The sequence below is a fragment of the Mya arenaria genome, chromosome 17 (genome assembly GCF_026914265.1).
Source record: "Mya arenaria isolate MELC-2E11 chromosome 17, ASM2691426v1".
Classification (NCBI taxonomy): Eukaryota; Metazoa; Mollusca; class Bivalvia; order Myida; family Myidae; genus Mya; species Mya arenaria.
Genome location: NC_069138.1, coordinates 15,600,731 through 15,615,155, shown reverse-complemented (window position 1 = coordinate 15,615,155; position 14,425 = coordinate 15,600,731). Strand labels below are relative to the sequence as shown.

The following is a 14,425-nucleotide window of genomic DNA, read 5'->3' as shown; positions in this document are numbered from 1 at the left end:
CGTTTATAGTAGCATACACTGCAATCACACACTACATGCCATTGTCACATGTTCTCTCACAAACCACACCCTCGTGTTATAGTATCATACACTGCAATCACACACTACATGCCATTGTCACATGATCTCACACAAACCACACCCACGTGTTATAGAATCATACACTGCAATCACACACTACGTGCCATTGCAACATGTTATCTCACAAACCACACTCTCGTGTTATAGTATCATACACTGCAATCACTAACTAGATGTCATTGCAACATGTTATCACACAAACCACACCCTCGTGTTATAGTATCATACACTGCAATCAAACACTACGTGCCATTGCAACATGTTATCTCACAAACCCCGCCCACGTGTTATAGTATCATACACTGCAATCACACACTACATGCCATCACATGTTATCTCACAAACCACACCCTCGTGTTATAGTATCATACACTGCAATCACACTACATGTCATTGCAACATGTTATATCACACAACACACCCTCGTGTTATAGTATCATACACTGCAATCACACACTAAGTGCCATTGCAACATGTTTATCACAAACAACCCCTCGTGTTATAGTCATACACTGCAATCACACACTACATACCATTGCAACTTGTTATCACACAAACCACACCCTCGTGTTATAGTATCATACACTGCAATCACACACTACATGCCATTGTCACATATTCTCTCACAAACCACACCCTCGTGTTATAGTATCATACACTGCAATCACACACTACATGTCATTGCAACATGTTATCTCACAAACCACACCCACCCTCGTGTTAAAGTATCATACACTGCAATTACACACTACATGTCATTGCAACATGTTATCTTACAAACCACACCCTCGTGTTATAGTATCATACACTGCAATCATACACTACATGCCATTGTCACATGTTCTCTCACAAACCACACCCTCGTGTTATAGTATCATACACTGCGATCACACACTACATGTCATTGCAACATGTTATCTCACAAACCACACCCTCGTGTTATAGTATCATACACTGCAATCACACACTACATGCCATTGTCACATGTTCTCTCACAAACCACACCCTCGTGTTATAGTATCATACACTGCAATCACACACTACATGCCATTAACACATGATCTCTCACAAACCACACCCTCGTGTTATAGTATCATACACTGCAATCATACACTACATGCCATTGTCACATGTTATCTCACAAACCACACCCTCGTTTTATAGTAGCATACACTGCAATCACAAACTACATGCCATTGTCACATCTTCTCTCACAAACCACACCCTCGTGTTATAGTATCATACACTGCAATCACACACTACATGCCATTAACACATGATCTCACACAAACCACACCCACGTGTTATAGTATCATACACTGCAATCACACACTACATGTCATTGCAACATGTTATCACACCAACCACACCCTCGTGTTATAGTAGCATACACTGCAATCACACACTACATGCCATTGTCACATGTTATCTCACAACACCCTCGTGTTATAGTATCATACACTGCAATCACACACTACATGCCATTAACACATGATCTCACACAAACCACACCCACGTGTTATAGTATCATACACTGCAATCACACACTACATGCCATTGTCACATGTTATCTCACAAACCACACCCTCGTTTTATAGTAGCATACACTGCAATCACACACTACATGCCATTGTCACATGTTCTCTCACAAACCACACCCTCGTGTTATAGTATCATACACTGCAATCACACACTACATGCCATTACACATGATCTCACACAAACCACACCCGTGTTATAGTATCATACACTGCAATCACACACTACGTGCCATTGCAACATGTTATCTCACAAACAACACTCTCGTGTTATAGTATCATACACTGCAATCACTAACTAGATGTCATTGCAACATGTTATCACACAAACCACACCCTCGTGTTATAGTATCATACACTGCAATCAAACACTACGTGCCATTGCAACATGTTATCTCACAAACTACACCCTCGTGTTACTGTATCATACACTGCAATCACACACTACATGTCATTGCAACATGTTATCACACAAACCACACCCTCGTGTTATAGTATCATACACTGCAATCAAACACTACGTGTCATTGAAACATGTTATCACACAAACCAGACCCTCGTGTTATAGTATCATACACTGCAATCACACACAACATGCCATTGCAACTTGTTATCTCACAAACCACATCCTCGTTATATGTAGCATCACTGCAATCACACACTACATGTCATTGCAACATGTTATCACACAATCCACACCCTCGTGTTATAGTAGCATACACTGCAATCACACACTACATGCCATTGTCATATGTTCTCTCACAAACCACACCCTCGTGTTATAGTAGCATACACTGCAATCACACACTTCATGCCATTCTCACATGTTATCTCCCAAAGCACACCCTCGGTTATAGTATCATACACTGCAATAACACACTACATGCCATTGCCACATGATATCTCACAAAACCACGACCTCGTGTTATAGTATCATACACTGCAATCACACACTAAGTGCCATTGTCACTTGATATCTCACAAACCACGCCCTCGTGTTATAGTATCATACACTGCAATCACACACTACGTGCCATTGCAACATGTTATGACACAAACCACACCCTCGTGTTATAGTAGCATACACTGCAATCACACACTTCATGCCATTGTCACATGTTCTCTCACAAACCACACCCTCGTGTTATAGTAGCATACACTGCAATCACACACTTCATGCCATTGTCACATGTTATCTCCCAAAGCACACCCTCGTGTTAAAGTATCATACACTGCAATCACACACTACATGCCATTGCCACATGATATCTCACAAAACCACGACCTCGTGTTATAGTATCATACACTGCAATCACACACTAAGTGCCATTGTCACATGATATCTCACAAACCACGCCCTCGTGTTATAGTATCATACACTGCAATCAAACACTACATGCAATTGCAAAATGTTATCTCACAAACAACACCTTCGTGTTATAGTATCATACACTGAAATCAAACACTACGTACCATTGCAACATGTTATCTCACAAATCACACCCTCGTGTTATAGTATCATACACTGCAATCAAACACTACGTGCCATTGTCACATGTTACCTCACATACCGCGCACACGTGTATAATATCATATCCTGCAATCACTAACTACATGACATTGCAACATGTTATCTCACATACAACATCCTCGTGTATAGTATCATAAACTGCAATCACACATTCAATGCCATTGTCTCATGTTATCTCATATACCACGCCCTCGTGTTATAGTATCATACACTGCAATCACACACTAAGTGCATTTGCAACATGTTATCTCACAAACCACACCCAGGTGTATAGTATCATACACTGCAATCACACACTAAGAGCAATAGTCACATGTTCTCTAAAAAACCAAACCCTCGTGTTATAGTATCATACACTGCAATCACACACTAAGTGCCATTGTCACATGTTATCTCACAAACCACACCCTCGTGTTATAGTATCATACACTGCAATCACACACTACATGCCATTGTGAGATGATATCTCACAAACCAAACCCTCGTGTGATAGTATCATACACTGCAATCACACACTACATGCCATTGTCACATGTTATATCACAAACCACGCCCTCGTGTACAGTATCATACCCTGCAATCACACACTACGTACCATTGCAACATGTTATCTCACAAACCACACCCTCGTGTTATAGTATCATACACTGCAATAACACACTACGTGCCATTGTCACATGTTCTCTCACAAACCACACCCTCGTGTTATAGTATCATACACTGCAATCACACACATTACGTGCCATTGCCAACATGTTATCTTACAAACCATACCCTCGTGTTATAGTATCATACACTGCAATAACACACTACGTGCCATTGCATTATGTTATCTCACAAATCAAACCCTCGTGTTATAGTATCATACACTGCAATCACACCCTTCATGTCATTGCCACATGTTATCTCACAAACCGCACACTCTTGTTATAGTAGCATACACTGCAATCACACACTTCATGTCATTGCCACATGTTATCTCACAAACCACGCCCTCGTGTTATAGTAGCATACACTGCAATCAAACACTAAGTGCCATTGTCACATGTTCTCTCACAAACCACACCCTCGTGTTATAGTATCATACACTGCAATCAAACACTAAGTGCCATTGTCACATGATATCTCACAAAGCACACCCTCGTGTTATAGTATCATACACTGCAATCACACACTAGGAGCCATTGTCACATGTTATCTCACAATGCACACCCTCGTGTATAGCATCATACACTGCAATCACACACCACGTGTCATTGCAACATGTTATCTCACAAACCACGCCCTCGTGTATAGTATCATACACTGCAATCACTAACTACATGCCATTGCAACTTGATATCTCACAAACCACACCCTCGTGTATAGTAAAATACACTGCAATCACACACTAAGTGTCATTGTCACATGTTATCTCACATACCACGCCCTCGTGTTATAGTATCATACACTGCAATCAAACACTATGTGTCATTGCAACATATTATCTCACATACCACACCCTCGACTTTAAGTATCATTCATTGCAATCAAACACTACGTGCCATTGCAACATGTTATCTCACAAACCAAACCCTCGTGTTAAAGTATCATACACTGCAATCAAACACTTCATGCCATTGTAACATATTATCTCACAAATCACGCCCACGTGTATAGTATCATACACTGCAATCACACACCACGTGTCATTGCAACATGTTATCTCAAAAACCACACCCTCGTGTATAGTATCATACACTGCAATCACACACTACGTGCCATTGCAACATGTTATCACACAAACAACGCTCTGGTGTATAGTATCATACACTGCAATCACACACTACGTGCCATTGCAACATGTTATCTCACAAACCACGCCCTCGTGTTATAGTATCATACACTGCAATCAAACACTACATGCCATTGCAACATGTTATCTCACGAACCACACCCTCGTGTTATAGTATCATACACTGCAATCACACACTACGTGCCATTGCAACATGTTATCTCACAAACCACGCCTTCGTGTATAGTATCATACACTGCAATCACACACTACGTGCCATTGCAACATGTTATCTCACAAACCACGCCTTCGTGTATAGTATAATACACTGCAATCACACACTACGTGCCATTGCAACATGTTATCACTCAAACCACGCCCTCGTGTTATAGTATCATACACTGCAATCTCACACCACATGCCATTGCAACATGTTATCACAAAAACCATGCCCTCGTATTATAGTGTCATACACTGCAATCACACACTACATGCCACTGCAACATGTTATCTCACAAACCACACCCTCGTGTATTGTATCATACTCTGCAATCATAAACTACATGCCATTGTCACATGTTATCTCACAAAGCACACCCTCGTGTAAAGTATCATTTTTTGCATTTACACACCAAGTGCCATTGTCACATGTTATCTCACAAAACACATCCTCGTGTAAAGTATCATATTCTGCAATCACACACCACGTGCCATTGTCACATGTTACCTCACAAACCCCGCCCACGTGTTATAGTATCATACACTGCAATAACACACTACATGCCGTTGCAACATGTTATCACACAAACCACACCCTCGTGTTATAGTATCATACACTGCAATAACACACTACATGCCATTGCAACATGTTATCTCACAAACCACACCCTCGTGTTATAGTATCATACACTGCAATAACACACTAAGTGCCATTGCAACATGTTATCTCACAAACCACACCCTCGTGTTATAGTATCATACACTGCAATAACACACTACATGCCATTGCAACATGTTATCACACAAACCACACCCTCGTGTTATAGTATCATACACTGCAATAACACACTACATGCCGTTGCAACATGTTATCTCACAAACCACACCCTCGTGTTATAGTATCATACACTGCAATAACACACTACATGCCATTGCAACATGTTATCTCACAAACCACTCCCTCGTGTTATAGTATCATACACTGCAATCACACACTACGTGCCATTGCAACATGTTATCTCACAAACCACACCCTCGTGTTATAGTATCATACACTGCAATAACACAATACGTGCCATTGCAACATGTTATCTCACAATCCACACCCTCGTGTTATAGTATCATACACTGCAATCACACACTACGTGCCATTGCAACAAGCTATCTCACAAACCACACCCTCGTGTTATAGTATCATACACTGCAATCACACACTAAGTGCCATTGCAACATGTTATCTCACAGTCCACACCCTCGTGTTATAATATCATACACTGCAATCACACACTACGTGCCATTGTAACATGTTATCTCACAAACCACACCCTCGTGTTATAGTATCATACACTGCAATAACACACTACATGCCATTGTCACATGTTCTCTCACAAACCACACCCTCGTGTTATAGTATCATACACTGCAATCACACACTAAGTGCCATTGCAACATGTTATCTCACAAACCACACCCTCGTGTTATAGTATCATACACTGCAATAACACACTAAGTGCCATTGCAACATGTTATCACACAAACCACACCCTCGTGTTATAGTATCATACACTGCAATCACACACTACGTGCCATTGCAACATGCTATCTCACAAACCACACCCTCGTGTTATAGTATCATACACTGCAATCACACACTAAGTGCCATTGCAACATGTCATCTCACAAACCACACCCTCGTGTTATGATATCATACACTGCAATCACACACTACATGCCATTGTAACATGTTATCTCACAAACCACACCCTCGTGTTATAGTATCATACACTGCAATAACACACTACAAGCCATTGTCACATGTTCTCTCACAAACCACACCCTCGTGTTATAGTATCATACACTGCAATCACACACTAAGTGCCATTGCAACATGTTATCTCACAAACCACACCCTCATGTTATAGTATCATACACTGCAATCACACACTACATGCCATTGCAACATGTTATCTTACAAACCACAGCCTCGTGTTATAGTATCATACACTGCAATAACACACTAAGTGCCATTGCAACATGTTATCTCACAAACCACGCCCTCGTGTTATAGTATCATACACTGCAATCACACACTACATGCCATCGCAACATGTTATCTCACAAACCACACCCTCGTGTTATAGTATCATACACTGCAATAACACACTAAGTGCCATTGCAACATGTTATCTCACAAACCACACCCTCGTGTTATAGTATCATACACTGCAATCACACACTACGTGCCATTGCAGTATGTTATCTCACAAACCACACCCTCGTGTTATAGTATCATACACTGCAATCACACACTAAGTTCCATTGCAACATGTTATCACACAAACCACACCCTCGTGTTATAGTATCATACACTGCAATCACACTCTACGTGCCATTGCAACATGTTATCTCACAAACCACACCCTCGTGTTATAGTATCATACACTGCAATAACACACTACGTGCCATTGCAACATGTTATCTCACAAACCACACCCTCGTGTTATAGTATCATACACTGCAATAACACACTACATGCCATTGCAACATGTTATCTCACAAATCACACCTTCGTGTTATAGTTTCATACACTGCAATAACACACTACATGCCATTGCAACTTGTTATCTCACAAATCACACCTTCGTGAAATAGTATCATCTGCTGCCAGACACTCCAAGCCATTATCATATGTTACCTTACATACCTCCCCCTCGTGTAATAGTATGAACTGCTACCAGACACTCCAAGCCATTATCACATGTTAACTAACAAACCACACCCTCGTGTAATAGTATGAACTGCTACCAGACACTCCAAGCCATTATCACATGTTAACTAACAAACCACACCCTCGTGTTATAGTATGAACTGTTGCCACACACTACATGCCATTGCCACATGTAACCTTACAAACCACACCCTCGTGTTATATCATGAACTGTTGCCACACACTACATGCCATTGCCACATGTAACCTTACAAACCACACCCTCGTGTTATATTATGAACTGTTGCCACACACTACATGCCATTATCACATGTAACCTTACAAACCACACCCTCGTGTTATATTATGAACTGTTGCCACACACTACATGCCATTATCACATGTAACCTTACAAACCACACCCTCGTGTTATAGTATGAACTGTTGCCACACACTACATGCCATTGCCACATGTAACCTTACAAACCACACCCTCGTGTTATAGTATGAACTGTTGCCACACACTACATGCCATTATCACATGTAACCTTATAAACCACACCCTCGTGTTATAGTATGAACTGTTGCCACACACTACATGCCATTGCCACATGTAACCTTACAAACCACACCCTCGTGTTATATTATGAACTGTTGCCACACACTACATGCCATTGCCACATGTAACCTTACAAACCACACCCTCGTGTTATATTATGAACTGTTGCCACACACTACATGCCATTATCACATGTAACCTTACAAACCACACCCTCGTGTTATATTATGAACTGTTGCCACACACTACATGCCATTATCACATGTAACCTTACAAACCACACCCTCGTGTTATATTATGAACTGTTGCCACACACTACATGCCATTATCACATGTAACCTTACAAACCACACCCTCGTGTTATATTATGAACGGTTGCCACACACTACATGCCATTATCACATGTAACCTTACAAACCACACCCTCGTGTTATATTATGAACTGTTGCCACACACTACATGCCATTACCACATGTAACCTTACAAACCACACCCTCGTGTTATATTATGAACTGTTGCCACACACTACATGCCATTGCCACATGTAACCTTACAAACCACGCCCTCGTGTTATAGTATCATACACTGCTGTTTCATTCTCCAAGCCATAACCACATGTGCAATGTTTTCATAAACTGTAGTGGCACACTGCATAATTCTATAAAAAAAAATACAGAAACAAGTCACATTTCGTGTCTATATTTTACCGGTTTCAGATCACGGATCTAGCGAGGAAAACACCGGATGTGTTTGCCTTCCAGACAAGAAGGTACTGCTAACCAACACCCACCACAAACGCCTCAAGCTGCTCTCTTCTAAATATATCGTCATAGACCACATTGACCTGCCCGGCAAGCCGTACGACGTCTGTATCGCCGGTCCAAATGAGGTCTGCTTTGAAATCAGTTTAGTCATTGGCAATACATGTATAATATGCGCATTGAAATTCACGTTTGGCTGCTTATTGCATTAAATGGTTTCGTTCTGGTTGGTAAGTCCTTGTTAATGCTATAAAAACTGAGTGAAGTTTGCAAAACATACGAAAATGGACATGAATGAAAGCCGTGCTGGCACGACATTGGATATAGGACATTCAAATTGAATGTCGTGCCAGCAGAACATTGGACATTCAAATATGAATGTCATGCCAGCACGACATCGGACATTGGATATTCAAAAATGAATGTCGTGCTGGCACGACATCGGACATTGGATATTCAAAAATGAATGTCGTGCTGGCACGACATTGGACATTCAAAAATGCATTCATTTTTTGATTGTCCAATGTCCAATGTCGTGCCAGCTGGAATGTCCACTGTCCAATTTTGTGCTGGCATGGCATTCAATTTGGAATGACTGATGTCGTGCCAGCACAATAATTGGACATTACAAATTGAATGTCATGCCAGCAAGACATTGGACATTCAAAATTGAAGTCGTGCCAGCACAAAATTGGACAGTGGACATTCCAGCTGGCGCGACATTGGACATTGGACAATCAAAATATGAATGCACGACATTGGACATTCAAAAATGAATGTCGTGGGACATTCAGAAATAATTTGAATGTTATGCCAGCACGACATTTGACATTGGACATTTAATAATAAAAGTTCGTTCTGGCACGACATTGGAAATTCAAAAATGGAGTATGAATGCGTTTATTTACAGAATGTTTAATGATTTACATGTAAATGTATCTTTCTAGTTTTAATATTGACAGGTGACTTATTTTCATGAATAATGTTTGTTTTTTTCTTTTGTTTCTTTACTTTGAAGGCCCTATTGAAAATAAGAAGATATGTTCTGATATGTCTAAATGTGTAAACTTCGGTATATAAAGCTTTTTATAAGGTCGTACAAGCACGACCATGGACATTGGACATTCAAAATGAATGTCGTACTGGCACGACATTGGACATTGGACATTGAGAAATAAAAATCATGCTGGCACGACATTTGACATTGGACATTGAGAAATAAAAATCATGCTGGCACGACATTTGACATAGGACATTGAGAAATAAAAATCATGCTGGCACGACATTTGACATTGGACATTGAGAAATAAAAATCATGCTGGCACAACATTTGACATTGGACATTGAGAAATAAAAATCATGCTGGCACGACATTTGACATTGGACATTGAGAAATAAAAATCATGCTGGCACGACATTTGACATTGGACATTGGGCCTTCAAAAGTAAATGGTATACCACTTTTTAATACCAGGTATTTGATTAGTTACCAAATGTATGCATTCCTTGTATATTGTTTCTTTAAACAAAAGTCCGAGATAATTATGAATATAATAAAATGTGAAATGATAGAGCTAGTTAAAGCGTTATTGTTTCAGTGGATTATATTGAGCATTAAAAATGTAACACCTTCACTGAACAAATTCCGGCTTCGTTACGATGTCGAACCGCATTTCATCTTGGACATCGGAACTTTGAACTGTTATAATGGGTATGGAGAATAATTGCGTGATAAAAAGGCTTAAATACGTTGTTTTAACGATAGGCGCTCAGCAGGGTGTCCAACTTCAATGAATTAAAAATATCCAAATTACATAACATTACTCCCTTAAAAGACTGCATGTAAAGAAATGGACATCCTGCAGAAAGTTAACACGTTATAAGAGTCTTAAAATTGACATAAGACGTATGTTGCTAACCATCAATGACAGCAAACACCACAATTTATTAGTAAAAGAAGATTAATCATTGTAAATGTTCAATATTTTGTGATATATATTTCAGTTTATTTGTGCTAACATCTGCAACATTTCAGATATGCCGTGCTCAATAAAATTTTGAATATTTAATGTCGTGCCAGCACAACATTCACTTTTGAATGTCCAATGCCCAATGTCGTGCTAGCAAGACATTCATTTTTAAATGTCCAATGTCGAATGTCGATTGTTGTGCCAGCACGCCATTCACTTTTGAATGTCTAATATCCAATGTCATGCCAGCACAACATTCACTTTTGAATGTCCAATGCCCAATGTCGCACAACATTCACTTTTGAATCTTCAATGCCCAATGTCGCACAATATTCACTTTTGAATGTCCAATGCCCAATGTCGCACAATATTCACTTTTGAATGTCCAATGCCCAATGTCGCACAACATTCACTTTTAAATGTCCAATGCCCAATGTCGTGCCTGAACGAGATTCATTTTTGAATGTCCATTGTCCAATGTCGTGCCATTACGACACTCATTTTTGAATGTCCAATTACCAATGTCGTGCCATTACGACACTCATTTTTGAATGTCCATTGTCCAATGTCGTGCCATTACGACACTCATTTTTGAATGTCCAATTACCAATGTCGTGCCATTACGACACTCATTTTTGAATGTCCAATGTCGTGCCAGAACGAAATTCATTTTTGAATGTCCATTGTCAAATGTCGTGGCATTACGACATTCATTTTTGAATGTCCAATGTCCAATATCATGATTGCACGACATTCATTTTTTAAGGTCCAATGTCCAATGTTTTGCCAGCACGACTTTCATTTTTGAATGTCCAATGTTGTGCTGGCACGACATCAATTTTAAATGTCCAATGTCCAATGTGTCGTATGTTTAGCTTACTTCGCTACAATTTTTCACATTGTTAGATAAAATAGATAGAATCTAGATTGGTTCGCTCAGCCACATCAGTAGCGTCTGGCCTCATCTGGGTAGAATTCCAGCGTCTGATTGGTATGGTCGTACCATCACTGAACGATCTCTCAGAGTTCGAGAGATTTCTGAAACGATGCTAGCTTCTAATCTTAGTAAATATATGTTTAATCTTATCGAAAGATTATAATGTGGTTTATTGAGAAGGAAATATGTATATTAACATATATATTTACACACAAGAACATTAAACAAAAAAGAACACGCAGTACTACTGAAAACGTCAAATGAACAAGGGAACGGCGGCCCGGGTTACCGCGGAGATTAAAATTTTTGCTTGGTGGTAAAATTGACAATTCGATCGTTATTTGCTTGAATGTCGTTTTGTTTTGCCGTGCCATTTTCCTGAATGTAACTGAAATCTTATCACAAACATATATGTCCATTATTAATTTAGATTACAAATGCACATTGGCATTTTGTTTGATACGATATTCACTGAATATAATATTATTAAGTTACCCTGTAACATATATATCACGTCGACATTCTGTTTATATGTTTAAATGTTTTATTTATTCATCAGAATATTTATCGGAATCGGTAAATTTTGGCACGATATAAATTTAGTGACCCAATAATTATGGAAAAATATGGTGTCACCGCGTGACCAATCCTGGGCAGATACGTTGCGTCATCTATGTTTGAGGCGTGATATGGAATAATATTATTTACATGTTGTATGACCATGATGCCTAAATTTCCCCTCCAGGTGATGACGAGCCTTCGGGAGGAAAAACAGCTGCACTTCGTCTCTACCGACAAGAAACTCAAGCTCACGCGCGCCATTAAGATCGGTGTGGCATGTTACGGCGTCGCCTGCCACAACGGGGAAATCTTTGTGGCGTGTATCGGCGGTCAGTACGACAGCAGACCCCAGTTGCGCGTCTACAACATGTCGGGCCGTATGTTACGCGTGATTGAACGTGAACCAGAGGGAAACCAGATCTTCACCGCTCCACGGAACATCGCCATCAGCACCGACGGTACAATGCTGCACGTGACAGACCGCGAGTACGGCGTTATCACGCTTGGCTTGTATGGGAAAGTCATTTCTCAGTATAAAAACACCGACCTTGTTTCCCCAAGAGGAATTATTGTAGATCCCGACGGGAACATATTCACATGTGGTCAAAATTCCCACAATGTTGTACAACTAAATGCGAGAGGGGAAAAAGTTGGCGTGGTTATAAAGGATAATGATCGCCTCCACAGGCCACAGTCGCTATGTTACATAGAACGTGGTCCGAGAGCTTTCCTGCTGATCACCTTCCTTAAGTCAAAGTTCTTCAAGGTGTATGCCCTCGCATAGACGAACGCTCAGCTTTTAATTAATGTCCAGTTTTCAACATGGTGAAAGGGAATTTCCCGCAGTAATTATGTGAAAAAAAGTAATTTAATCGTTGAAATGGTTGCTTATTTCAACGACTTGCTACCCGTTCAAGACTTATCCCAAACTTGCAATTTCCAGTCAATCAAAGTCACGCCAAAATGCCCACGAATTGCTCCAACTTTTGTATATGTTCTAAAGTTGGAGCAACTTGTGGGCGTTTTGGCGTGACTTTAATCAAATTTGGTGGAAACTTATTCGACCGTAGTTAAGCGTACTAAAACGTAGTTATCCGTACTGAAACTTACCATACTTTGACATGATTTGTTTTATCCGTAGTTCAACTTAGTTATCCAAGACTGCCCGTACTTAAATGTAGGTCAACATAGTTCACCACAGACACGTACACGCGCTTGGTGTGTTGCCTGCCGCATTTAAACATAGTTCAACGTAGCACGCCGTACCTATTCTGTGTAGAATCGATGTGTCAGTTACAGATTTTGGCATTGTTGTTTTACTTAAGTATGCTAGGACTAATCAATTCGGGGACAACAATGTAGTTATTCCGTTATGTAAAAATGACTCTTCTTTATTATGTCCAGTAGCGTTTCAAAACATGTGTAGGATAGTTCCTTTGGCACCCACAGAACCGTTGTTTTGTACTGTTTCCGGTGGGGATGTGATCCCGAGCAACGTTGATCGAATGTTTCGACGTATTATGACGCAACTTCCGATTGCTTACGCCCCACGAATACACCATGCACTCCTTCCGACGCGGAGGAGCTTCCAGCTATTTTATACTCGGTATTTATTTTTTAATTGAAGACATAGTACTACCATAAATACATTATTCTCTCTCATCCCGATTTCAGGGCATATAGATGACATTGTATTTCAACAATGTGCAGGTATTATATATGTTCATAATACCTCTGTTTGATCTGGAAATTACACTATAGCAAAATAAATAATCCAACATAAAAAC

The 14,425-nt window shown here is 40.1% G+C and overlaps 1 pseudogene; it reads left to right on the top strand.

The window, feature by feature from the left end:
• LOC128223110 (uncharacterized) overlaps positions 1-13,612 on the top strand; it is a 41,709-nt pseudogene extending 28,097 nt beyond the window's left edge.
• The last annotated feature ends 813 nt before the right edge of the window (positions 13,613-14,425 follow it).